The sequence below is a fragment of the Mytilus galloprovincialis genome, chromosome 8 (genome assembly GCF_965363235.1).
Source record: "Mytilus galloprovincialis chromosome 8, xbMytGall1.hap1.1, whole genome shotgun sequence".
Lineage (NCBI taxonomy): Eukaryota > Metazoa > Mollusca > Bivalvia > Mytilida > Mytilidae > Mytilus > Mytilus galloprovincialis.
Window position 1 is genome coordinate 67,236,261 of NC_134845.1, and position 26,608 is coordinate 67,262,868.

At 32.7% G+C, this 26,608-nt stretch overlaps 1 long non-coding RNA gene across 1 annotated transcript; it reads left to right on the plus strand.

The window, feature by feature from the left end:
* LOC143042417 (uncharacterized) lies at positions 1–26,382 on the plus strand. The gene is made up of 3 exons (XR_012967980.1): positions 1–89; positions 20,548–20,745; positions 21,367–26,382. It is a non-coding gene; the product is annotated as an uncharacterized LOC143042417 (long non-coding RNA).
* The last annotated feature ends 226 nt before the right edge of the window (positions 26,383–26,608 follow it).

The window sequence follows — 26,608 nt, forward strand, 5'->3', positions numbered from 1 at the left end:
AAAAAAGCGCAAATAGCTGACATGTTGAATTGAATCTTTTATAACACACCAAATAAGCAGTATGGCTTCATCTGCAGATGAGCATTATGGTATGTTAACACTATTATTATGCACACAAGGAACGGCATTCATGTCCTATTCAATACCATTTTTGTGAGTAAAATAATTCTGGTCCAAATCCTTTCTTATTCATGTATATATTCTGCATAATTTGGTTATAATTCTATTTTGAGGCTAGTCACAATATTGCTGTATATTTTTAGATATACAATGTCCATGATTCATGTTAAGCTGATTGCTCGAAAAAATAATTAAAAAAAAATCCTATTGAAGTTTTCAGGAAGAGTTGTTATTACGAATGTCATTGATAAAACTATTTAAAAGAACGGACAGGTTTGCATTTTCGTCGTTTGTAGAAAATGTACGGTCTTTAAATATTTTACATACAGCATCATCACGGGTGTAATTACGGGGCGCCGAATGGGACTCTTGTGGTTTTGTACTCGAAATTCAATTTTGTACTGACAAAAGTGACTTTTGTTCAACAAATGAGTTCAGTTTAACAAAATTTGTAGCATACTACAAATTTAAAATTTTGTCATACAAAATTATCTTTCAGTGGACAAAAGTCACTTTCGTCATGACAAAATTCATTTTTGTTACACACTCAGACTTGACTTTTGTTACCTTATTTGAAAATTAGGCGACAACAGTCAATTTTGTATGCAAATAAGTTAAGTTTGGATTCTGTGAACTAATTTGCATACACAATTGACTTTTCTGAGACAAAATTGACTTTTGTGAGACAAAATTGACTTTTGTGAGACAAAATTGACAAAATTGAATTTTGTGAGACAAAATTGATAAAATTGAATTTTGTCTCACAAAATTGAGACAAAATTGAATTTTGTCACACAAAATTGAGACAAAATTCAATTTTGTCAATTTTCTCTCACAAAAATGAATTTTGTCGTCACAAAATTGACTTTTGTCGTTACAAAATTGAATTTTGTCGTTACAAAATTATATTTTGTCGTCACAAAATTGACTTTTGTGAGACAAAATTGACAAAATTGAATTTTGTCTCACAAAAGTCGATTTTATTATCACAAAATTGACAAAATTGAATTTTGTCTCACAATTGTCATTTTTGTCTCACAAAAGTCAATTTTGTCTCACAAAAGTCAATTTTGTCTCACAAATGTCTATTTTGTCACACAAAATTGAATCTTGTCTCACACAATTGACTTTTGTGTTTTTAATTTCCATATCAGGTAACAAAAGTCAATTTTGTATGCAAATAGGTTTATATTTGCATACCTTTTTGACAAAATTGACTTTTGTCAAAATTGACTTTCGTCAAAATTGACTTTTGTCATGACAAAAATGAATTTTGTCTACAAAAATGAATTTTGTCATGACAAAAACGAATTTTGTCTATAAAAATGAATTTTGTCATCACAAAATTGAAGTTCTCATAAAACAAGTCTGTATCACATAGTTTTGTAAGACAAAAATGATTTTGTTATGACAGAATTGAATTTTGTACAAAACCACAAGAGTCCCATTCGGCGCCCCGTAGTAATTGCCATCGTTTCAATATTAAGATCATACTGTATTAGGAAAACAGGTATTGATAGTAATTTTGTAAAAAAGGTGTAATATATATGTATTGACCCTACCATGAATACAAACATGTGTTTCTCAAAATTGGCAAGTGGCACATGTAGAGTAGGATCTGCTTAATCTTCCGGAGCACATGATATCACCCCAAGTGTTTTGTAGAGCTCGTGTTGCTTAGTCTTTATTTTTCATATTTTGTGTTTTGTGTACTTTTAATTTGTTATTTTGTATCTGTATCTTTTTAGCTCAACTGGCACAAAAAGGCCAAGTCAGTCTTTTTCATCTCTTGGCGTCCGTTAACTTTTACAAAAATTTCTCCTCTAAAAGTACTGGCTATAAGGTGTGGGATTTGCTGATTGTTGAAGGCTGTATGGTGACCTATAGTTGTTAATTTCTGTGTCATTTGATCTCTTGTGGAGAGTTGTCTCATTGGCAATCATACCACATCTTCTTTTTTATACGACCGCAAAAATGGAAAATTTTTTGGTCGTATATTGGTATCACGTTGGCGTCGTCGTCTGCGTCGTCGTCGTCGTCGTCGTCGGCGTCGGCCGAATACTTTTAGTTTTCGCACTCTAACTTTAGTAAAAGTGAATAGAAATCTATGAAATTTTAACACAAGGTTTATGACTACAAAAGGAAGGTTGAATTGATTTTGGGAGTTTTGGTTCCAACATTTTAGGAATTAGGGGCCAAAAAGGGCCCAAATAAGCATTTTCTTGGTTTTCGCACAATAACTTTAGTATAATTGAATAGAAATCAATGAAATTTAAACACACAAGGTTTATGACCACAAAAGGAAGGTTGGGATTGATTTTGGGAGTTAAGGTCCCAACAGTTTAGGAATTAGGGGCCAAAAAGGAGCCCAAATAAGCATTTTTCTTGGTTTTCGCACCATAACTTTAGTACAAGTAAATAGAAATCTATGAAATTTAAACACAAGGTTTATGACCATAAAAGGAAGGTTGGGATTGATTTTGGGAATTTAGGTCCCAACAGTTTAGGAATTAGGGGCCAAAAAGGAGCCCAAATAAGCATTTTTCTTGGTTTTCGCACCATAACTTTAGTATAAGTAAATAGAAATCTATCAAATTAAACACAAGGTTTATGACCATAAAAGGAAGGTTGAGATTGATTTTGGGAGTTTTGATCCCAACAGTTTAGGAATAAGGGGCCCAAAGGGTCCAAAATTAAACTTTGTTTGATTTCATCAAAAATTGAATAATTGGGGTTCTTTGATATGCCGAATCTAACTGTGTATGTAGATTCTTAATTTCAAATTGGTCTACATTTTTTTGATTTTAACAAAAATTGAATCCTTGTGGTTCTTTGATATGCTGAATCTAAAAATGTACTTAGATTTTTGATTATTGGCCCTGTTTTCAAGTTGGTCCAAATCGGGGTCCAAAGTTAAACTTTGTTTGATTTCATCAAAAATTGAATAATTGGGGTTCTTTGATATGCCAAATCTAACTGTGTATGTAGATTCTTAATTTTTGGTCCCGTTTTCAAATTGGTCTACATTAAAGTCCAAAGGGTCCAAAATTAAACTTAGTTTGATTTTAACAAAAATTGAATTCTTGGGCTTCTTTGATATGCTGAATCTGAACATGTACTTAGATTTTTAATTATGGGCCCAGTTTTCAAGTTGGTCCAAATCAGGATCCAAAATTATTATATTAAGTATAGTGCAATAGCAAGAAATTTTCAATTGCACAGTATTCAACAATAGCAAGAAATCTTCAATTACACAGTATTGTGCAATAGCAAGAAATTTTCAATTGCAGAGTATTGCGCAATAGCAAGAACTCTTCAATTGCACAGTATTGTGCAATAGCAAGTATTTTCAATTACACAATATTGCGCAATAGCAAGAAATTTTCATTTGGAGTTATCTTTCTTTGTCCAGAATAGTAGTTGAATCAACTTAAATCATTGATTTTTACAATATACAATGTATATTCACTTTTACTACCAACTGATAAATTAAAACAATCTTTACCATTCTGTGATAACAAGCACTTTTTTTACATTTTAATATTTTATGATGTATTTAAATGAGCAGTTATTGTTGCAAACTCCATTAGAAATTTGAATTGAGATCAGTTTTGGAATAAGGGAGAGGGGGATGTGAAAAAAAAATTGGGGGGGGGGGGTAATTTTTCTCATTTCAGATTTCATAAATAAAAAGAAAATTTCTTCAAACATTTTTTTGAGAGGATTAATATTCAACAGCATAGTGAATTGCTCAAAGGCAAAACAAAATTTTAAGTTCATTAGACCACATTCATTCTGTGTCAGAAACTTATGCTGTGTCAACTATTTAATCACAATCTAAATTTAGAACTGAATCCTGCTTGAATGTTGTGTCCATACTTGCCCCAACCGTTCAGGGTTCAACCTCTGCGGTCGTATGAAGCTGCGCCCTGCGGAGCATCTGGTTTGTCTCCTTTGAAACTACAGCGGCAAATATAAGCAAACTTGGCCACAATCATCATTAGGGTATCTAGTTAAAATAAAATGTGTCAGATAATCCCGTCTACCAATCAACATAGCTGACATGACTAAAATAGAACATAGGGGTAAAATGGAAGGTGTCTATTTTTTTTTTTTTGAATCGTTATACATAAAGAAAATCAGTTACAAATGTAGGAGCAAATATGCTCAGAATGGTGAGCTCTACCATCTGTTCACATACGTCAAAATTCTTATATCGGAGTTATGGCCCATAAATGACAAACTTTATCATTTTTGCCTATTATCCTAAAATCTATGATATTTAGAGAGAATTTATTTTTTATATATCTTATATGATTCAAATTATAATAGAAAACTAAACACTTTAAAATCATAAAATTTATCAGCAAAGCATAATCTATGAATAATTGGTTTATGAGTTTGAATGTCCCTCTGGTATATTTCGCCCCTCTTAAATACTGATAATAACAATATCAAAATACAGCTGTTGAAATAGAAATATTTTAGAATAGTCAATACGCATTTAAGTATCGATAAGTTTATTTGGGTCGTATCTACATTTACAGGGAAACAACATCACCATATAAATAGAGATTAATACATGGACTTTTCGATATCAGTCTGGGTATCATCCCCAGACCCACATATCAGCCCGAGACGGAGTAGAGGTGCTGATATGGGTCGAGGGATGATACCCAGGCTGATATGGAAAAGGCCATGTATTAATGGCTTTATCATATACTTCCGACAATAGTTTTATGTAAGGCAAATAAACAAATGCAATAACTAAAAGAGTCAAAAACTTTATAAAGAAGTTAAATTATGAATCAAATATACTATAATTGTCCAACAACAGCATCACTACCTTCATATATATTTATGGTTACATTTCCTATGGAGACATTTTGAAACATTGAAAATTTAGAAGAGTTTTATGATCATTATTACTCCATGTTTGTTGTACTTTAAAATGATTCATAATTGTCAATGGCATTCATTAGCAAGTACTAAACTATCCCCAAAAAGTTCCCGAAATTTTGACATCGCCATAAAAAAATATCTGACGTCACAATGGAAAAGTAAACAATCTATACCGGAAACACCAGAACTAACTTCACGAGAGGCACTATTATGGGTTTTGTGCACTAGATGCCCCTGATATGGGTTATCAGCCCGGTGGGAAAGTATCATGGCTTGTATACTTCCGCTCATTACACATATGCAAAAGCTATCATATCAATGCTAAGTATATGATAAATAAAGGTTATCCCGTTTGTTTTAATTTTTCAGATATATGTCACTTTATTAATATTGGTTTATTAACTATACTACATGTTCCTTAAGGGCATACGATACAGTTTTGATCCCGTATTTACAGTTTGATGAAAATTTCCATATAGGCTATTTTTCGCCTGATAAATCAAATATGCTATAAAAAATATACCTTCATGTGCTACATGTACTTTTTGAGTTAAATGAGGTCGAAATTTTGTATATTTGCTCTAAATTCGGATTTGTGGCCGTATTTTCCCTTTCGAAAGAAAGCCATAACTTTTTTGTTTTAAAAGATAAACACAAAATATTTTTTGTTAAATAATTTGTAATTTCTACATTTTATAAGTATCCTAAAATTTATGCATTTTTTATTCAGAAATAACTCGTATTTATCAAATGGTCATGAATTGAGAAAAAAACGTATTTTTTTGTTGTTTATTTATCAAAATAAAAAAAAAAATTGTACTATTTACAGTTTTATCAAATTTGATCCACATAACCTCCCTGCAAAATGAAACAAAATGTCGTTTTAAAAAATAGGGGTCCATGCACTTGTTTTCAATTTAAATCAGTTTGCATGATAAAAATCAGTCGAAAAATGCATCTTTTCCCGATATGTCATAGTTTGACGTCGCGAAAATAACATTTTACGTTAGCAACGTCATTACCTCCCCTGTAACTGTATCGTATGCCCTTAAACATTCTCATGTCATGTGTTCCGTATCAGGGTTTTTTTCTTTTGTGCTACAAATTACTTTTTCGGTTGAAAGACCTATTGGTTTTGTTCTGATTATTAGGTCTTTCCACCTTTCCGTGGAAAGACCTATAGGTTTTGTTCTGATTATTATTAGGTCTTTCCACTTTTCCGTGGAAAGACCTATAGGTTTTGTTCTGATTATTAGGTCTTTCCACCTTTCCGTGGAAAGACCTATAGGTTTTGTTCTGATTATTAAGTCTTTCAACCTTTCGGTTGAAAGACCTATAGGTTTTGTTCTGATTATTAGGTCTTTCCACCTTTCCGTGGAAAGACCTATTGAATTTGTTCTGATTATTATTATTATTATTTTTTTTTTTTTTCTTCCGCCTAATTTTTTTTCTTGTGTATTATTGATGTTTCAAAAGATGTCGCTTAGATATTTGGAATATGGTATCGTATAGTTTATACGCTTTAAAAATTTACAACTGTGTAACAAAATACTTTACGTTGTAAGAGTTATCTCCCCAAACACTGTTTTTCTTGTGGCCACTACTCCTTCGCAACCGTTAAAGATTACGACAAATTTATTTTACCAAATTGCTCGTTACATCTTCAGGATTAGGATATTCATTTGGACCGAAGCTTTACGGAGACTCCATATGAGAGTTATTCCCCCTTTTCCCTTAAATTAAGTGATATGCATTTCTAAATGGTAAACCATAAGTGATAAAGACATAGGGTCTTTAGATTTGGGGTCCTTGGTCGAAAATAATAAAAATAAGGTCAAGGTCAAAGGTCAAGGTCATATTCTAAATTTTGATTTTGGCTTATTTTCATTTATTTTCAAATACCTTATGACATATCGACAAATAATTTTTCATAAATTGTTAGTTGCGACATGTCCTTACTTGTATATTTTGATTGAAAGGGTGCGCAGACAATAAATAGGAGTTTTTGCCCATCTTACATTTAGAATTACGCGTAAAGTGATATTACTAATAAACCAAACATATTAAAGACCTTGGGTCTTTTGATTTAAGGTCCTTGGTTTGTGAACTTGAAATTGAGGTCAAGGTCATAGGTTAATATGACGTTCTAGATTTTGACCTTTGCTTTAAATTCATATAAATACATCATACAGCCATAGGAACTAACATTTTAAACTGATTTTTAATATTTCAATATCAAAAAAGATCTTTTCTAGTGGAAAGACCTACAATTGTTCTCTGAACAATTGGTTTTTAATTATTATTATTCTTTTTTTTTTTTTTCTTCCGCCTAACTTTTTTCTTGCGTAGTCTTGATGTTTCAAAAGATGTCGCTTATATATTTGGAATATGATATCGTAAAGTTAATACGCTTTAAAAATTGACAAAGGTGTACCAAAAAACTTTACGTTGTAAGAGTTATCTCCCCAAACACTGTTTTTCTTGTGGCCACTACTCCTTCCCAACCGTAAAAGATTACGACAAATTTATTTTACCAAATTGCTTGTTACATCTTCAGGATTAGGATTTTAATTTTAACCGAAGCTATCCGGAGACTCCATATGAGAGTTATCCCCTTTTGTATATGATATAAGTGATTTGCATTTCTAACTGGTAAACCATAAGTGATAGAGACCTAGGGTCTTTTGATTTGAGATCCTTGGTCCAAAAAAATGAAAATTAGGTCAAGGTCAAAGGTCAAGGTCAAATTCTAAATTTTGATTTTTGACTTATTTTTACTTAATTTCATTAACCTTATAAGATATCGACAAATAATTTTTACTAAATTGTTAGTTGCGACATGTCGTAACTTATAAATTTAGATTGAAAGGGTGTGTAGACAAAAAATGGGAGTTTCTGCCCCTCTTTTATATAGAATTATGTGTAAAGTGATAATACTCATGAACCATACATATTAAGGAACTAGTGTCCTTTGATTTGAGATGTTTAGTCTATGACCTAAAAATATAGGTCAAGGTCATAGGTTAATTGGACGTTTTACATTTTGACCTTTGCTCGAAATTCATATTTATACATCATAAAGTCGTAGGAACTGACATTTTCAACTGAATTTTAATATTTTCATATCAAAATAGATCCTTATTGGTTGAAAGACCTTCAATTGTTCTCTGAACAATTGGTTTTTAATTATTATTATTATTTTTTTTTTTCTTCCGCCTAATTTTTTTTCTTGCGTAGTATTGTTGTTTAATAAGTTGTCGCTTAGATCTTTGGAATATGATATCGTATAGTTTATACGCTTTAAAAATTTACAACCGCGTAACAAAATACTTTACGTTGTATGAGTTATCTCCCCGAACACTGTTTTTCTTGTGGCCACTACTCCTTCGCAACCGTAAAAGATTACGACAAATTTTTTTTACCAAATTGCTCGTTACATCTTAAGGATAAGAATATTTATTTGGACCGAAGCTATATGGCGACTCCATATGAGAGTTATTTCCCCTTTTTCATTTGATTCAAGTGATATGCATTTCTAACTAGGAAACCATAAGTGATAGAGACCTAGGGTCTTCAGATTTGAGGTCCTTGGTCCAAAAAAATGAAAATAAGGTCAAGGTCAAAGGTCAAGGTCATATTTTAAATTTTGATTTTGGCTTATTTTCACTAATTTTCAAATACCGTATGACATATCGACAAATAATTTTTCAAAATTGTTAGTTGCGACATGTCCTTACTTGTATATTTTGGTTGAAAGGATGCGCATACAATAAATTGGAGTTTTTGCCCATCTAATATTTAGGTTTACCTGTAAAGTGATATTACTCTTTAACCAAACATATTTAAGACCTAGGGTCTTTTGATTTAAGATCCTTGGTTTGTGACCTTGAAATTGAGGTCAAGGTCATAGGTTAATAGGACGTTCTAGATTTTGACCTTTGCTTTAAATTGACATAACTACATCATAAAGTCATAGGAACTAACATTTTAAACTGATTTTTCATATTTCAATATCAAAATAGATCTTTACTAGTGGAAAGACCTTCAATTGTTCTCTGAACAATTGGTTTTTACTTATTAGGTCTTTCCACTTTTCCGTGAAAAGACCTATTGAATTTGTTCTGATTATTATTATTTTTTTTTTTTTTTCTTCCGCCTATTTTTTTTCTTGCGTAGTATTGATGTTTCAAAAGATGTGGCTTAGATATTTGGAATATGATATCGTATAGTTTATACGCTTTAAAAATTTACAACCGCGTAACAAAATACTTTACGTTGTAAGGGTTATCTCTCCAAACACTGTTTTTCTTGTGGCCACTACTCCTTCGCAACCGTTAAAGATTATGACAAATTTATTTTACCAAATTGCTCATTACATCTTCAGGATTAGGATATTCATTTGGATTGAAGCTTTACGGAGACTCCATATGAGAGTTATTCCCCCTTTTCCATTAAATTAAGTGATATGCATTTCTAAATGGTAAATCATAAGTGATAGAGACCTAGGGTCTTCAGATATGAGGTACTTGGTCCCAAAAAATGAAAATGAGGTCAAGGTCAAAGGTCAAGGTCATATTCTAAATTTTGATTTTGGCTTATTTTCACTTATTTTCAAATACTGTATGACATTTCGACAAATAATTTTTCATAAGTTGTTAGTTGCAACATGTCCTTACTTGTATATTTTGGTTGAAAGGGTGCGCAGCCAATAAATGGGAGTTTTTGCCCATCTTACATTTTAGAATTACGCGTAAAGTCATATTACTCATTAACCAAACATATTTAAGACCTAGGGTCTTTTGGTTTGTGACCTTGAAATTGAGGTCAAGGTCAAAGGTTAATATGACGTTCTAGATTTTGACCTTTGCTTTAAATTCATATAAATACATCATAAAGCCATAGAAACTAACATTTTAAACAGATTTTTCATATTTCAATATCAAAATAGATCTTTACTAATGGAAAGACCTACAATTGTTCTGTGAACAATTGGTTTTTAATTATTATTATGTCTTTCCACTTTTCCGTGGAAAGACCTATAGGTTTTGTTCTGATTATTATTATTATTATTATTATTATTTTTTTTTTCTTCCGCCTAATTTTTTTCTTGCGTAGTATTGTTGTTTAATAAGTTGTCGCCTAGATATTTGGAATATGATATCGTATAGTTTATACGCTTTAAAAATTTACAACCACGTAACAAAATACTTTACGTTGTATGAGTTATCTCCCCAAACACTGTTTTTCTTGTGGCCACTACTCCTTCGCAACCGTAAAAGATTACGACAAATTTATTTTACCAAATTGCTCGTTACTTCTTCAGGATTAGGCAATTCATTTGGACCGAAGCTTTCCATAGACTCCATATAAGAGTTATTTCCCCTTATGTAAATGATATAAGTTATATGCATTTCTAACTGGTAAACCATAAGTGATAGAGACCTAGGGTCTTCAGATTTGAGGTCCTTGGTCCAAAAAAATGAAAATGAGGTCAAGGTCAAAGGTCAAGGTCATGTTCTAAATTTTGATTTTTGCTTATTTTCACTGATTTTCAAATACCGTATGACATATCGACAAATAATTTTTCATAAATTGTTAGTTGCGACATGTCCTAACTTGTATATTTTGGTTGAAAGGGTGCGCAGATAATAATTGGGAGTTTTTGCCCATCTTATATTTAGGTTTACCCGTAAAGTGATATTACTCTTTAACCAAACATATTAAAGACCTAGGGTCTTTTGATTTAAGATCCTTGGTTTGTGACCTTGAAATTGAGGTCAAGGTCATAGGTTAATAGGACGTTCTAGATTTTAACCTTTGCTTTAAATTGATATTAATACATAATAAAGCCATAGGAACTAACATTTTAAACTGATTTTTCATATTTCCATATCAAAATAGATCTTTACTAGTGGAAAGACCTTCAATTGTTCTCTGAACAATTGGTTTTTAATTATTATTATTATTTTTTTTTTTCTTCCGCCTAATTTTTTTCTTGCGTAGTATTGATGTTTCAAAAGATGTCGCTTAGATATTTGGAATATGATATTGTATAGTTTATACGCTTTAAAAATTTACAACCGCGTAACAAAATACTTTACGTTATAAGAGTTATCTCCCCAAACACTGTTTTTCTTGTGGCCACTACTCCTTCGCAACCAAAAAAGATTACGACAAATTTATTTTACCAAATTGCTCGTTACTTCTTCAGGACTAGGATATTCATTTGAACTGAAGCTATCCGGAGACTCCATATGAGAGTTATTTACCCTTATGCATATGATATAAGTGATATGTGTTTCTAACTGGTAAACCATCAGTGATATAGGCCTAGGGTCTTTGGATTTAAGTTCCTTGGTCCAAAAAAATGAAAATAAGGTCAAGGTCAAAGGTCAAGGTCATATTCTAAATTTTGATTTTGGCTTATTTTCTCTTATTTTCAACAACCGTGAAAGATATTGACAAATTATTTTTACTAAATGGTGAGTTGCGACATGTTGTAACTTATAAATTTTGGTTGGAAGGGTGCGTAATCAATAAATGAGAGTTTTCGCCCATCTTATATTTAAAATCATGCCTAAAGTGATATAACTCATTAACCATACATATTACAGACCAAGGGTCTTTTTATTTGAGGTCCTTGGTTGGTGACCTTGAAATTGAGGTCAAGGTCAAAAGTTAATAGGACGTTCTAGATTTTGACCTTTGCTTTAAATTCATATTTATACATTATAAAGTCATAGGAACTGACATTTTAGATTGATTTTTAATATTTTGATAATAAAATAGATCTCTACTTGTGGAAAGACCTTCAATTGTTCTTTGAACAATTGGTTTTTAATTAGGTCTTTCCACTTTTCCGTGGAAAGACCTATAGGTTTTGTTCTGATTATTATTATTATTATTATTAGGTCTTTCCACTTTTCCGTGGAAAGACCTATAGGTTTTGTTCTGATTATTATTATTATTAGGTCTTTCCACTTTTCCGTGGAAAGACCTATAGGTTTTGTTCTGATTATTATTATTTTTCTTCTTCCGCCTAAATTTTTTTCTTGCGTAGTTTTGTTGTTTCAAAAGATGTCGCTTAGATATTTGGAATATGATATCGTATAGTTTATACGCTTTAAAAAATGACAACCGCGTAACAAAATACTTAACCTTGTAAGAGTTATCTCCCCAAACACTGTTTTTCTTGTGGCCACTACTCCTTCGCAACCGTAAAAGATTACGACAAATTTATTTTACCAAATTGCTCGTTACATCTTAAGGATTAGGATATTCATTTGGACCGAAGCTATACGGAGACTCCATATGAGAGTTATTCCCCATTTTCATTTGAATTAAGTGATATGCATTTCTAAATGGTAAACCATAAGTGAAAGAGACCTAGGGTCTTTAGATTTGAGGTCCTTGGTCCAAAAAAATGAAAATATGGTCAAGGTCAAAGGTCAAGGTCATATTCTAAATTTTGATTTTGGCTAATTTTCCCTTATTTTCAAAAACCTTAAAAGATATCGACAAATTATATTTACTAAAATATTAGTTGCGACATGTTGTAACTTATAAATTTTGGTTGGAAGGGTGGGTAAACAATAAATGAGAGTTTTCGCCCATCTTATATTTAAAATCATGCCTTAAGTGATATAACTCATTAACCATACATATTACAGACCTAGGGTCTTTTTATTTGAGGTCCTTGGTTGGTGACCTTGAAATTGAGGTCAAGGTCAAAGGTTAATAGGACGTTCTAGATTTTGACCTTTGCTTTAAATTCATATTTATACATTATAAAGTCATAGGAACTGACATTTTTGATTGATTTTTAATATTTTGATAATAAAATAGATCTTTACTTGTGGAAAGACCTTCAATTGTTCTTTGAACAATTGGTTTTTAATTATTAGGTCTTTCCACCTTTCCGTGGAAAGACCTATAGGTTTTGTTCTGATTATTATTATTATTATTTTTTTTTTTCTTCCGCCTAATTTTTTTTCTTGCGTAGTATTGTTGTTTAATAACTTGTCGGTTAGATATTTGGAATATGATATCGTATAGTTTATACGCTTTAAAAATTTACAACCGCGTAACAAAATACTTTACGTTGTATGAGTTATCTCCCCGAACACTGTTTTTCTTGTGGCCACTACTCCTTCGCAACCGTAAAAGATTACGACAAAATTATTTTACCAAATTGCTCGTTACATCTTCCGGATTAGGATTTTAATTTTGACCGAAGCTATCCAGAGACTCCATATGAGAGTTATTCCCCCTTATGTATTTGATATAGGTGATATGCGTTTCTAACTGGTAAACCATAAGTGATAGAGACCTAGGGTCTCTTGATTTGAGATCCTTAGTCCAAAAAAATTTGATTTTGGCTTATTTTCACTTATTTTTAAATACCGTATGACATATCGACAAATATTTTTTCCTAAATTGTTAGTTGCGACATGTCCTTACTTGTATATTTTGGTTGAAAGGGTGCGCACACAAGAAATGGGAGTTTTTGTCCATCTTACATTTAGAATTACGCGTAAAGTGGTATTACTCATTAACAAAACATATTAAAGACAATGGGTCTTTTGATTTAAGGTCCTTGGTTTGTGACCTTGAAATTGAGGTCAAGGTCATAGGTTTATACAACGTTCTAGATTTTGACCTTTGCTTTAAATTCATATAAATACATTATAAAGCCATTGGAACTAACATTTGAAACTGATTTTTCATATTTCAATATCAAAATAGATCTTTACTAGTGGAAAGACCTACAATTGTTCTCTGAACAATTGGTTTTTAATTATTATTATTATTATTTTTTTTTTTTCTTCCGCCTAATTTTTTTTCTTGCGTAGTATTGTTGTTTAATAAGTTGTCGCTTAGATATTTGGAATATGATGTCGTATAGTTTATACGCTTTAAAAATTGACAACTGCGTAACAAAATACTTGATGTTGTAAGAGTTATCTCCCCAAACACTGTTTTTCTTGTGGCCACTACTCCTTCGCAACCGTAAAAAATTACGACAAATTTATTTTACCAAATTGCTCGTTACTTCTTCAGAATTAGGATATTCATTTGAATCGAAGCTATCCGGAGACTCCATATGAGAGTTATTTCCCCTTATGCATTTGATATAAGTAATATGCAATTCTAACTGGTAAACCATCAGTGATATAGGCCTAGGGTCTTTGGATTTAAGTTCCTTGGTCCAAAAAAATGAAAATAAGGTCAAGGTCAAAGGTCAAGGTCATATTCTAAATTTTGATTTTGGCTTATTTTCTCTTATTTTCAACAACCGTGCAAGATATTGACAAATTATTTTTACTAAATTGTGAGTTGCGACATGTTGTAACTTATAAATTTTGGTTGGAAGGGTGCGTAAACAATAAATGATAGTTTTCTCACATCTTATATTTAAAATCATGCCTAAAGTGATATAACTCATTAACCATACATATTACAGACCTAGGGTCTTTTGATTTAAGGTCCTTGGTTTGTGACCTTGAAATTGAGGTCAAGGTTATAGGTTAAAAGGACGTTCTAGATTTTGACCTTTGCTTTGAATTCATATAAATACATCATAAAGCCATAGAGACTAACATTTTAAACTGATTTTTCATATTTCAATATCAAAATAGATCTTTACTAGTGGAAAAACCTTCAATTGTTCTCTGAACGATTGGTTTTTAATTATTTTTTTTTTTCTTCCTCCAAATTTTTTTTTGCGTAGTATGGTTGTTTTATAAGTTGTCGCTTAGATTTTTGGAAGATGATATCGTATAGTTTATACGCTTCAAAAACTGACAACCGCGTAACAAAATACTTTATGTTGTAAGAGTTATCTCCCCAAACACTGTTTTTCTTGTGGCCACTACTCCTTCGCAACCGTAAAACATTAGGACAAATTTATTTTACCAGATTGCTCGTTACACCTTCAGGATTAGGTTGGCTGTTTGGACCAAAGCTATACAGAGACTCCATATGAGAGTTATTCCCCCTTATGTATTTGGTATAAGTGATTTGCATTTCTAACTGGTAAACCATAAGTGATAGAGGCCCAGGGTCTTCGGATTTGAGATCCTTGGTCCAAAAAAATGAAAATGAGGTCAAGGTCAAAGGTCAAGGTCATATTCTCAATTTTGATTTCAGCTTATTTTCACTTATTTTCAAAAACCTTAAAAGATATCGACAAATTATTTTTATTAAATTGTTAGTTGCGACATGTCGTAACACTAAATTTTGATTGCGAGGGTATGTTGACCGTAAATGGGATTTTTCTCCACTTTTATATTTAGAATAATGTGTAAAGTGATGAAAATCATTATCCATACATATTACAGACCTAGGGTCTTTTGATTTGAGGACCTTGGTTTATGACCTTGAAATTGAGGTCAAGGTCATAATCAAATTATACGTTCTATATTTTGACCTTTGCCCTAAATTCATATTTTTACATCATAAAGCCATAGGAATTGACTTTTTAACTGAATAGAAATTTTTTCATATCAAAATATATTGTTAGTGGTGGAAAGACCTTCAATTGTTCTCTGAACAATTGGTTTTTAATTATATACTGTTTTTGTATGCCTATTTGATATATACACATGGAAAAAAGTATTGCAACACTTTGATTTGTTAAAACTTGAAAAATCAGCCTCTTATTTTGGATGGAATATGATAAAATATTTGTAAAATAATATTGAAACGTAGTTAATGATAACAGTGGCATTAAAACGAACAATATATATATGGAAAAAAAAATGTTTTATCTAACCAAAATTTTTATAACAAAATATTTTACAACTTTTACTGTAGTCGAACTTTACAATGTCAGACATTTCAAAATTAATCTGTAGATGATTGTTCACATCATGGTTGATCGTTATACGCCAAAGAATATTAAGTACTTTGTATGCAGCCTCCATTCAAACGGATAACTTCCTCTTGTCGTCTTTTGATTCTTCCATAAGTCGACTTATTTGTTGCTAAGGTAGCAGCAAACATTCCTGACGAAGGGTATTGTTTATTTCATGAAGTGTTTGAACTGGGGTGTCCTTTCGTGCACTTTACACCCAATAGTGTCCCATATATGCCCGATATGGTTTAAATCCGGGCTACGATCGGGCCAAGGAAGATCAACCGAATTCCAATTAAAAACAATTACAATTAAATTAAAAACCTGATAATAAATTGTTCAAATAAGGCCTTCGAAAATAAAGGTACAATTAAAAACCTGATAATAAATTGTTCAAATAAGGCCTTCGAAAATAGTGGAATAAATTACTTTTGGAGTGTCAAGAACTCGTTGGAAGTACTTGATAAATTGCATGCTTATATTGGTGATATTGAATCTGTTCAAAGTTTTGATTTTTCTACCCTGTATACCACATTGCCTCACATTCTCATTAAGAAAAAATTCACATACCTAATTAAATGGGCATTCAAAAAATCAGAATGTGAATATATATGTTCAAACTCTTTTAGGTCATTTTTTAGTAGCAATAAACAAAAAAACTATGTTAATTGGACATGCTTTGATACTATACATGCCCTTGAATTTTTACTAGATAACATTTTTGTTCGCTTTGGAGATTCCGTATATCGTCAGATTATCGGAATTCCAATGGGGACTAACTGTGCACCACTTATTGCGGACCTGTTTTTGTATTGTTATGAGTTACAATTTATGACAAAAATAAGCAAAGACCCATCGAAACAACATCTGATAAACAAATTTAATAATACTTTTAGATATTTGGATGATATTTTGGCTCTCAATAATGACGACTTCAGTATGTATATTAATGAAATTTATCCTGTTGAACTTACTTTAAATAAAGCTAATACTAACAATGACCACTGCCCTTTTCTTGATCTTGATATCTATATCACTAATGGAAAGCTGAATACTAAAATTTATGATAAAAGGGATGATTTTTCATTTCCTATCGTTAATTATCCGTTTTTAGATGGTGACGTTCCCTTGTCACCATCTTACGGTGTTTATATATCTCAACTTGTACGATTCGCTCGTGTATGTAACAATGTTTTCGATTTTAACGAGAGAAATTTATGTATTACTGAAAAATTATTACACCAGGGTTTTCGATATCACAAACTAGTCAAAACATTTACTAAATTTTATCATCGGTATAAAGACATCATTCGTAAATATAGCTCAACATGCAGACTTCTAATACGTTCAGGTATTTCACATCCAATTTTTTATGGTAATATTCTTTATAAAGCACAAAGGTGTCAGTATTCACCTCAGAAACTTACAAAACCTTTGAATAGACTTATTAAGAAGGGATATAATTACGATACTGTTGTCAAGTCATTAAAGATTGCATATTTTGGCGTTAATATTGAGTCACTGATAAGGTCTTTGCATCGGAACTAAACACATTTATTCTAAAATACAGTTGTTGGCATGACACGGGTTATGTTCTTCTCATATATGTTATGATGGTATGATACTAAACCCCTAACGGGAAGGATTGTGCCTGATGTTCATATGATGAAATCATAATCTTTCAGTCAGTTTAATTGAAGTCTGGAGCTGGCATGTCAGTTAACTGCTAGTAGTCTGTTGTTATTTATGTATGATTGTCATTTTGTTTATTTTCTTTGGTTACATCTTCTGACATCAGACTCGGATTTCTCTTGAACTGAATTTTAATGTGCGTATTGTTATGCGTTTACTTTACTACATTGGTTAGAGGTATAGGGGGAGGGTTGAGATCTCACAAACATGTTTAACCCCGCCGCATTTTTGCGCCTGTCCCAAGTCAGGAGCCTCTGGCCTTTGTTAGTCTTGTATTATTTTAATTTTAGTTTCTTGTGTACAATTTGGAAATTAGTATGGCGTTCATTATCACTGGACTAGTATATATTTGTTTAGGGGCCAGCTGAAGGACGCCTCCGGGTGCGGGAATTTCTCGCTACATTGAAGACCTGTTGGTGATCCTCTGCTGTTGTTCTTTTTTATTTGGTCGGGTTGTTGTCTCTTTGACACATTCCCCATTTCCATTCTCAATTTTATCCATTGGAACAATGGATCTTCCTCCACGATGCTAATTTCCAACTTTGGCGAGCTCTGCACTACATTGGATACGGGCAACTGTGTGTCTGTTCATAGGCAATGGTCCCCGAAATGGTCTTATCGCACGATAACCAGTAGCGATGAGCCGATCTCGAACATTTCTTGTTTGTTTAAAGGCTCCTGTATGGTCATCACTCTCTTTTTAGCATTGTATTGTTTGCAATGGTTTTCCTTCAGACCAACCTTCATTATGCTTGATTTTCCCTAGCAGCTGTTGTAGGGGTCTTCTTGATCTCGGAAGGTCTTTAATATCGTTTGCTGCCTGATTTTTATTCTCAAAACTACTTATAGTGGAATGGTGATGACCAAAAAATCTGCAATTGTCACAGCGACATACCTGTTTATCTCATGCTGATTATCTGCCATCTTGCTGCAGTTATGAGTTATGGATGACCAATTACAAGGTGTCAGTCACATAACTTTATAAACTTGGTTATTTAAAATGTTGAAAACATTGAGGATGAAAACATCTGTTTTATTGTTTACGAGTACAGTACATGTAGCTGCATGTGCAGATAAGAACTTATCGAGTCGATATTTATTGATTAAACTCAGGTGATATTTAAATAAAGTTTATCTAGTTCTATTTCAACAAATTATATCACAAAAAATAAAAGTTTGTTTTTTAATTTGAATTTCAATTTGGTGTTGCAATACATTTTTCCATGTGTGTAGATATATACCTTTCTCTAATTCTAAGCCGATTTATCCTTTTCATGAACTTTTTTTTTTATCAACGTGTGGTTCGTTTGATCTCAGTTCTTCATTAGGAAAAATTCAATTATGACGTCAAATTTTATTGTTATCTTCTGAATTTTCATATTGTGGCGTCATGAAAAGGCGACAATGTCTGTTGACGTCAAATATAAAATACACATCTTTTTGCAGATCATTGGAAAAGAAGGATTATGTTCGTCTACATATCGTCTGGAAATCATTAGAGAAACAGAATTCACCACCAAATCTCGTGCAATACGATATTTCTCCACTCTCGACAGTTAAATCTTTTATATTTAAAACACTCGGCAAACCTCACGTTTTAAATTTGAAAATGTAATTCTCTCGAGTGAATAAATATCGTATCACCCTCGATTCAGTGGTACATCTATATTTCCCGACTGGTTGACTATATTTTAAAATTCACTTGATGGTTCGTATAATTCCACCGTTTTATTTGTAAACACTTGAGTATGACGTCATATAGTCTTCTTTGTTTTATACGCCCGTTTTCGGGACGTTTTATGGTATACCGTTGTCCGTCCTTCCGTCTGTCGTCAACATGTCGTTCATTTACTCAAAAACGCTTATATCAATTTGCATGAAACTTAAGTGATTTTTTTTATCTAGTGACTTGAGCTCCATTTCGTTTTCTTTTTATAAATTTTAGATTTTACGTTTCTGAGATTTGTGGTTTTATTCATAACAAAAATTGGGATATTTCAGTTTTCTGACAATAACTCAAAAAAGCTTTCACCAATTTGCAAGAAACTTTGGCATGTGCCAGTACTGCCTTGTAGCGGCATTAGCCTGCCTTTTTTCGAAATCTACAATGGTGTCTTTTACGTGCAAGAGATATGGCTCTCTCTTAACACGGTTCAGCCATTTATCGTCCCTTTCCGACGGACTATCATTGTTTCTCAAGACCATTCTCGCAAATGGTTTCAAGGGAGAGCCCAAAATTAAGTCCCTGAAATTTTCTCAACGGAACGGGAATCGAACCAGGAACCTTTGTGTTTGTAGTCAGATGCGCTAACCACTACACCACGGCTATCCAAGTTTTCGGATAGTAACTAAAAAAAAATGCTGTTTTCCTGACATTTTGGTGAATTGTTTATATCTATTGTTGTAAGCTCCCATTCGATTTTTTAAAATTTTAGATTTTACTATTCTGAGTATTGGGATTTTATTCAGAACGGGACGGGCGTATCATGCGCTCATGGCGCAGCTGTTCATTTGAATGTCCTATTGTAACATCATTTAGAATAGAGACCCTGACTGATGACGTCATATAAAAAACACACATTTTTTTTCATAAATTAAGGAAATATTTTGTATATTTATCATCTAAAAATATTACATAATCAGTTAACGTAACCGAGTCTTGTTAAATTTCAAATATTTAAAAAGTTTACAAGCCTTGCGTTATAAAATAATTAAATTTGAATACCTAATCGTCGTACCCAGAGATATATCATAGCACTGTTATAAACTGTATTCAATTGTTGGATATACCTTTAAAACTGTCATTACAAATATATGTTATACTCAAAAGAAGTTGGAATATATTATGAAATCTCAAATTTTTGTATAATATTTTGTTAGTTAAAGAATCCATAAAAATCATTTCCTATCGGAGTTATTTATCTCGAAATATATTGATTCTAGTTAGTCTTTAATATTAATACTTTTCAATGTTGCAGAAAAAGAATCAGAGGATAAGGAATTAACCTCAGCAAGTGAGGATGATGACTCTTCGGAAGATGAAGAAATCCGTCAAATGAAAGAAGAGCTTGAAAGAATTCGTGCTGAAAAGAAACAAAGTAAGAAGGAAATGAAAAAAGAAAAGCTCAGAAAACTGATAGAAGCAGAAAAGTCTGACTTGAAATCTTCAATAAAAGGTACAGTTCATTTTTATTTGTATCCATTTTTGTTAAAAAAAAAATTGTGTTGTATTCAACCTTTGTATAACTCTTACGAAATATGTATGCATTTTGCATATAATTTTTATTAACAAACATCTACAATCTGTACAACCTATATTTTGACATTGCACAAGGCCATATGTTCACTGTTAGTCATGCCTTTATCCTAAATCTATTTGAATTTGTACTTGTACTGATTGACATTTTAGTGTTAGATTCAAGATTATTTTTATAAGTTATCATTTGCTTTGAACTACTCTTTAGTAGCTTTCAGAAACTGTACATGTGCGTACTCTCAAATCTGTACTTTGTGTAAAATTTCTTTTTATTGCTTATTTTTTCGGTTTTTTAGTTTACATGCTATCAAATATATAAGAAATTTTTTATAAAGCCACGGTATTTTGACCCACAACACTCCCCACCCCCCCTCACCCCCCCCCCCCTAGATAACACCGGATTTAAGGCCAACTTAATAAAAACAACACTTAATTTTACTGATCCCCATAATGTTTTATTTTAAAGTTTTGCTACAAATGGTGTTATCTTTAAAATATCTGAATTGTTTAACTTTGTAGTTTTCTTTTATCTTTTGATTAGGCAAATCTACAAAGATGAGTCTGCAACCAGTGCACTTTAATGACCAACACAAGCTGCCTGAAGATAATGGGGCAGCACTCACTGACAGAAATTTAAACCTGAATGATCCAATACATTCAGAGGTATGCCGACGTGGATCACCAGATAGTTCAAATATTTCGACTAACGCAGAACACGCAGAGCCTACTACGCAAACATTAGAGATGCCAGAAAATCGACGACAAGCACAGGAAATAGTAGAATCAAGACAAAATATCCCTGTTGATTATATTGACTTTGAGTTATTCATAAGTAAGATAGGGTTAGGTAGGTTTTATCCAGAAACATTGCAACTATCAGATGTTATGAAAATTAAAGCTGAAAGATTTCCACGAAACTTGGAAGATATTGCTACTATGTTTATAAGAAACTTGGTAATGATTAATTTCAATTGTCGTGACAAAGTTCTTGAAGAGTATATACATGGCATACCGTTACCAGATGACGAAAAATTAGTATCTGGAGATTATCTTGATCGAATTCTAGGAGACCAAAATAAGCAAAACAGCAATGTTGTAAATCCTTTAGACCTTATTTTAGCTGTCTTTAAATGTAGTTCACCAATGCTCAAACAAATACTTTCAGCAAAACTGTTCATGTGCCAACTAGCAATTCCTTTAGTTTTCCCTGCAGTGGGCAATGACCCTTTGTTGGTGTCTATGTGGCCTTTACGTTCTTTAGTTATTGATAGAAAAACTGAAAAAGGATCGTTTCAGAATACCGCAGATAACTGTCCATGTCAAATTATCTCATTCATACGGTTTGGTCGCCCAACGATTTCTAAATCAAAACTAATTAATGAAATCCTTACAGATCAGTATCATAACACTTTTTTCAACAAAGATTGTCCTCTAGGTACAACCAAACGGACTCTGAGCGAGGGTATGATTGAATCTGCTTGGTACCTTCCTTCAAGCAAATCTACCCTTTTTAAAAATGTATGTATGTTCCTAAATCTACGAGGTGATGGTGAAAACCTTGCAGAACAGGTCAAAGTGGTATCCAAAATATCCTCTGTGGTTGTAATTACAACAGAAGCTAACACTTTGGACAATACAAAGTGTCAGCAACTTATACTTGCACTCCAACAAGAAAAAACAGGTGTTATTATAGCAATTGATGCAAAAAAAGAGTCAAAAACAAGCGTTAAGCCAAAATTACAACCTTACTCTGATATCAATCTTCAATTGGAAAAGCAGACTAGATGCATTATTTTGTCCATCGAAGATCAGGACAGAAGCATTGCAGAGATAAAGAATGAAATGAGAGACGGAATTAAAGAACTCATACACGGAATGAAAGATCTACCTCTTTCGGAAAGGCTACGTAAATGCAGTGCAGGAATAGACGAAAACAATGAATGTTACAGTAAAACCAGGAAAATGGCAAACGGGATAATTCGACTTATACCCGACAAATGTACATCTACATCAGCAAAAGAACAGGTCGTTCCTTTACAGGGTGAGTTATGGAGGACATGGAGTAAGAAGAACAAAGACGCTAACAAAGCTTCAAAACTAAAAAGTTTGGAAGAACATGAACAATTTAATCACGAAATGAAACAGATCAGGCTGAAACAAATGCACATGTGTGAACATCTTCATTCGTTTATGAGAACATTTCTTAATTTACTGCTCGAACTGCTACCTTCCAAAAAAGAGTGTGAAGTATTTGTTTTGTGGTTGAAACATTTGTTTGACGAAAGATCTAGAAGTATTCTTCCGACATACCTTTCGAAATACCAGTCTGATTGGCAAGCTCTAAAATCAGCAAGGGGTCAGAAGAATTTGACCGCCACGAAAGAATTACGAGACCAACTAGATAAAAGCGAATACCATTTGGCCGAAGCTTCATTTGGATTTGAACATTTGTGCCGTGAGATGGGACAAATATATGAGGCGGTGTGTACATGTAAAACAACAGACAAACATCTGGAAGAGTTAAAACTGCAATTACCCATGGTAACTGCAAAACTGCTATTGCTTGGACTGCCATTTGAAATTATGGACGGAGATGCAGCTAATGTCCCTATTTTATGGGTTAAAGCAGTTTTAATTAATTTGAGGGAGATGATAGGCGATAAAAAGCTGTTGGCGTTATCAGTTTTAGGTATACAAAGTTCTGGTAAGTCCACATTACTCAATACAATGTTCGGACTTCAATTTGCTGTAAGTGCCGGTCGCTGTACAAGAGGCGTATTCATGCAACTTGTTTATGTAGATGACACATGCTTTCCATTTGACTATATTTTAGTCATTGACACAGAGGGTCTTCGCGCACCAGAACTTGGACATCAAAAATATAGTCATGACAACGAACTGGCCACTTTTGTCATTGGTCTTGGTGACATAACTATTGTTAATATCAAAGGCGAAAATACGGCCGAAGTGAAGGATGTTTTACAAATATCGGTCCATGCGTTTTTGCGTCTTAAACTCGCAAATAAAAGATTGAATTTAAAGCAAAGTTGTGTATTCGTTCACCAGAATGTCCCTGCTATTGATGCGAATGATAAGATGATGCATGGGAGACAAAAATTTGTGGAGATTTTGGATGCAATGACAAAAGAAGCAGCGGATCAAGAAGATATTGCTGAAATTCATTCTTTCAATCAGGTAATTGAATTTGATAGCGAGATTAATGTATGGTACTTCTCGGACCTGTGGCGAGGTGACCCTCCTATGTGCCCTGCTAATCCAGGTTACAGCGAAAATGTAACAAATGTACGGAATGCAGTGTTTGATCTTACAAAAAAAAGAGATACCTACCTGACTTTGACTGATACAATATCTCGGATTGAAGATCTTTGGAATGGAATTCTCAAAGATGATTTTGTTTTCAGTTTTCGAAATAGTCTAGAACTCAAAGCTTACAATAATATGGAACGAAAATGTCAATCTTTATCATGGGAACTTGAAAAATCCGTCCTTGAATTTATGAGGTCTGACGCTGAAAGTAGTCTCATAGACTGTAAAAATCCTGATGACCTTGATAAGGTTATTCCCTCTATTACAAAGCGGTTGGCAACGAAAATTGGAACAATGGTAAGTTCTATGCTTATTGAACTTGATTCCTTCATTGAAGGTAATACCCTTAAAGACGTGATGATTCAGTGGAAACAGAGCAAACAAAACAGATTTAAAATCCTAGCCGATGACTTGATTGTGAAGTCAAGATCAGAAATAAATAAAACGAAAGAGGAAATTCGATTTAAAAAGATTCGAGTAAGTGAGCAAACTAAGCATGAAATGGAAATAAATGAAATGGCGAAGCAATTAGCTCTGAAAATGCGAGGAAAATCTCCAGAAGAAACAGACTTGAAACAAATGTTCGATGAAAAATGGTACACGTGGATAGAAAAATTTGCAAGTACAGATGTGCTAGATGTTGTGTCAATCAAAGATCAGATCGAATCTATACTCTGTGAAAAATTTCCGTCAGATGCTGCATATTTAGATGAAACAAACACATTTGATGCGCAGTACTATGAAAATATGTCAAAGCTGGAGTGCACTATACCTATTGAATGCATTTCTGACAAGCATATAAGCATTCATAAGAAATATTATGTATTGAACAAAGAAAGTTTAGACAAATGTAAAAGTCAAACATTCGATATAACAAATAAGATTCTCCGAAAAATCGATACAACATTGTCAGAACTTAATGCACAAGACAAAAGGTTTCATTTATCTTATGTAACTGAAATTGTGCACATTGTTCACAATTATATTGATGAGCATAACAGTAAGAAAGCAAAGGAGTACAAATTCAATCTGCTGCCGCCATTTCGTGCAATGATTTTAGCTCATGTTCTACGCTATGCTACATTTTTTTTTACCACATTAAATGACGCGTACAACCAAAAACATAGTCCAAAAGCTCAAATGCAGGAATATAAAGGAACTGCTTGGGGGTTATTTAAGAACCTTGTGCAGAGCAAAACAGAGGACTTTATTGCCTTAGGATTTTTTCGGGAGGCAATAATGAAGACAGTGGTAGAACACGTATCAGGTCTTCTTCCTATCGATGCCCAAGATAATATTCTAAGCCTATTTTCAAATGGGAAATTTAGTCTTCTAAAAGATATATTGATACATCTAGCAGAGACCGAAGATTTTGTTAAGATAAAACAATTCATTGAAGATCCACGTGCTTTTGCAGAGGATTGGATTATCGAATTGACAAACAAAATGCTTTTTGAAGAAGAAACAGATGGGGTGAATTCTTTTACTAGATTAGCTAAATGTCGCATTTCAAAGATTTTCTCTCAACTTTTAAAAAGTATTCTACAAGCTACACAAAGCACAAAAACTAGTATAGCAATATGGATAGAGCGATTTGTCAAACACAGTAATGACTCAAAAGGTCTCCCTTTATCAAAAGCAACGTTTGTTCATGTCCAAGACAGAAACGTACCAGATTTGCAAAATTTCGTTGGAATGTTGAAGGACGAGATTAGTGCAATGGAATATGATGTTATAGCCAGTTTTAAAGAAAAAGCTGCAAATACCTTTAAATGGAAAACAAATCCTGTCATAAGCATCATGGACAAATTGTGGGGTTGTACCGCAGTATGCATGTTTTGTGGGGAACCTTGCATGAATACGGATAAAAATCACACAAATGACGGCCACTCTCATAAATGTTTGCAACATAGACCAGTAGGAATCCACGGTCTAAGATGGGAGGATAACAACAAACTGTGCGAGAATTTTTGCAACCACCTTTTGAATACAGATATACTGTATGCGAACATAATGGGTAAAACCGGAAAATACAGGGAATACAAGACAAATTTTCCTGATTGGGAAATTGCTCCAAACTCTGATGCTTCAAAATATTGGAAGTGGATTTTTGTCAAATTTCAAAAACAATTACAAAAAATGCACAATACTGAATTGCCTACTTTTCCAGCAATTTGGAATACAATATTAAAGTCTGAAGCTATTGCGAGTCTTGGGTGATAATGTCTGATAGCGAAATGTGAAGAAAACTCCCGTTTTAAAAACATTCATGTGAATAAAGGACACCTCGGAATACATACAAAAAGCGTGTCACAAATTAAAGGAGTAAGCAATATTATTCAATCACACGTTAAAACTCAGTCGCAAGTTATTTTAAAAAGCTATTTTTTTTCAAAGGCTACGGACATATGTTACAAGAGTTGTCAAAAGGTTCAACCATAACATTTTTTGTGGAT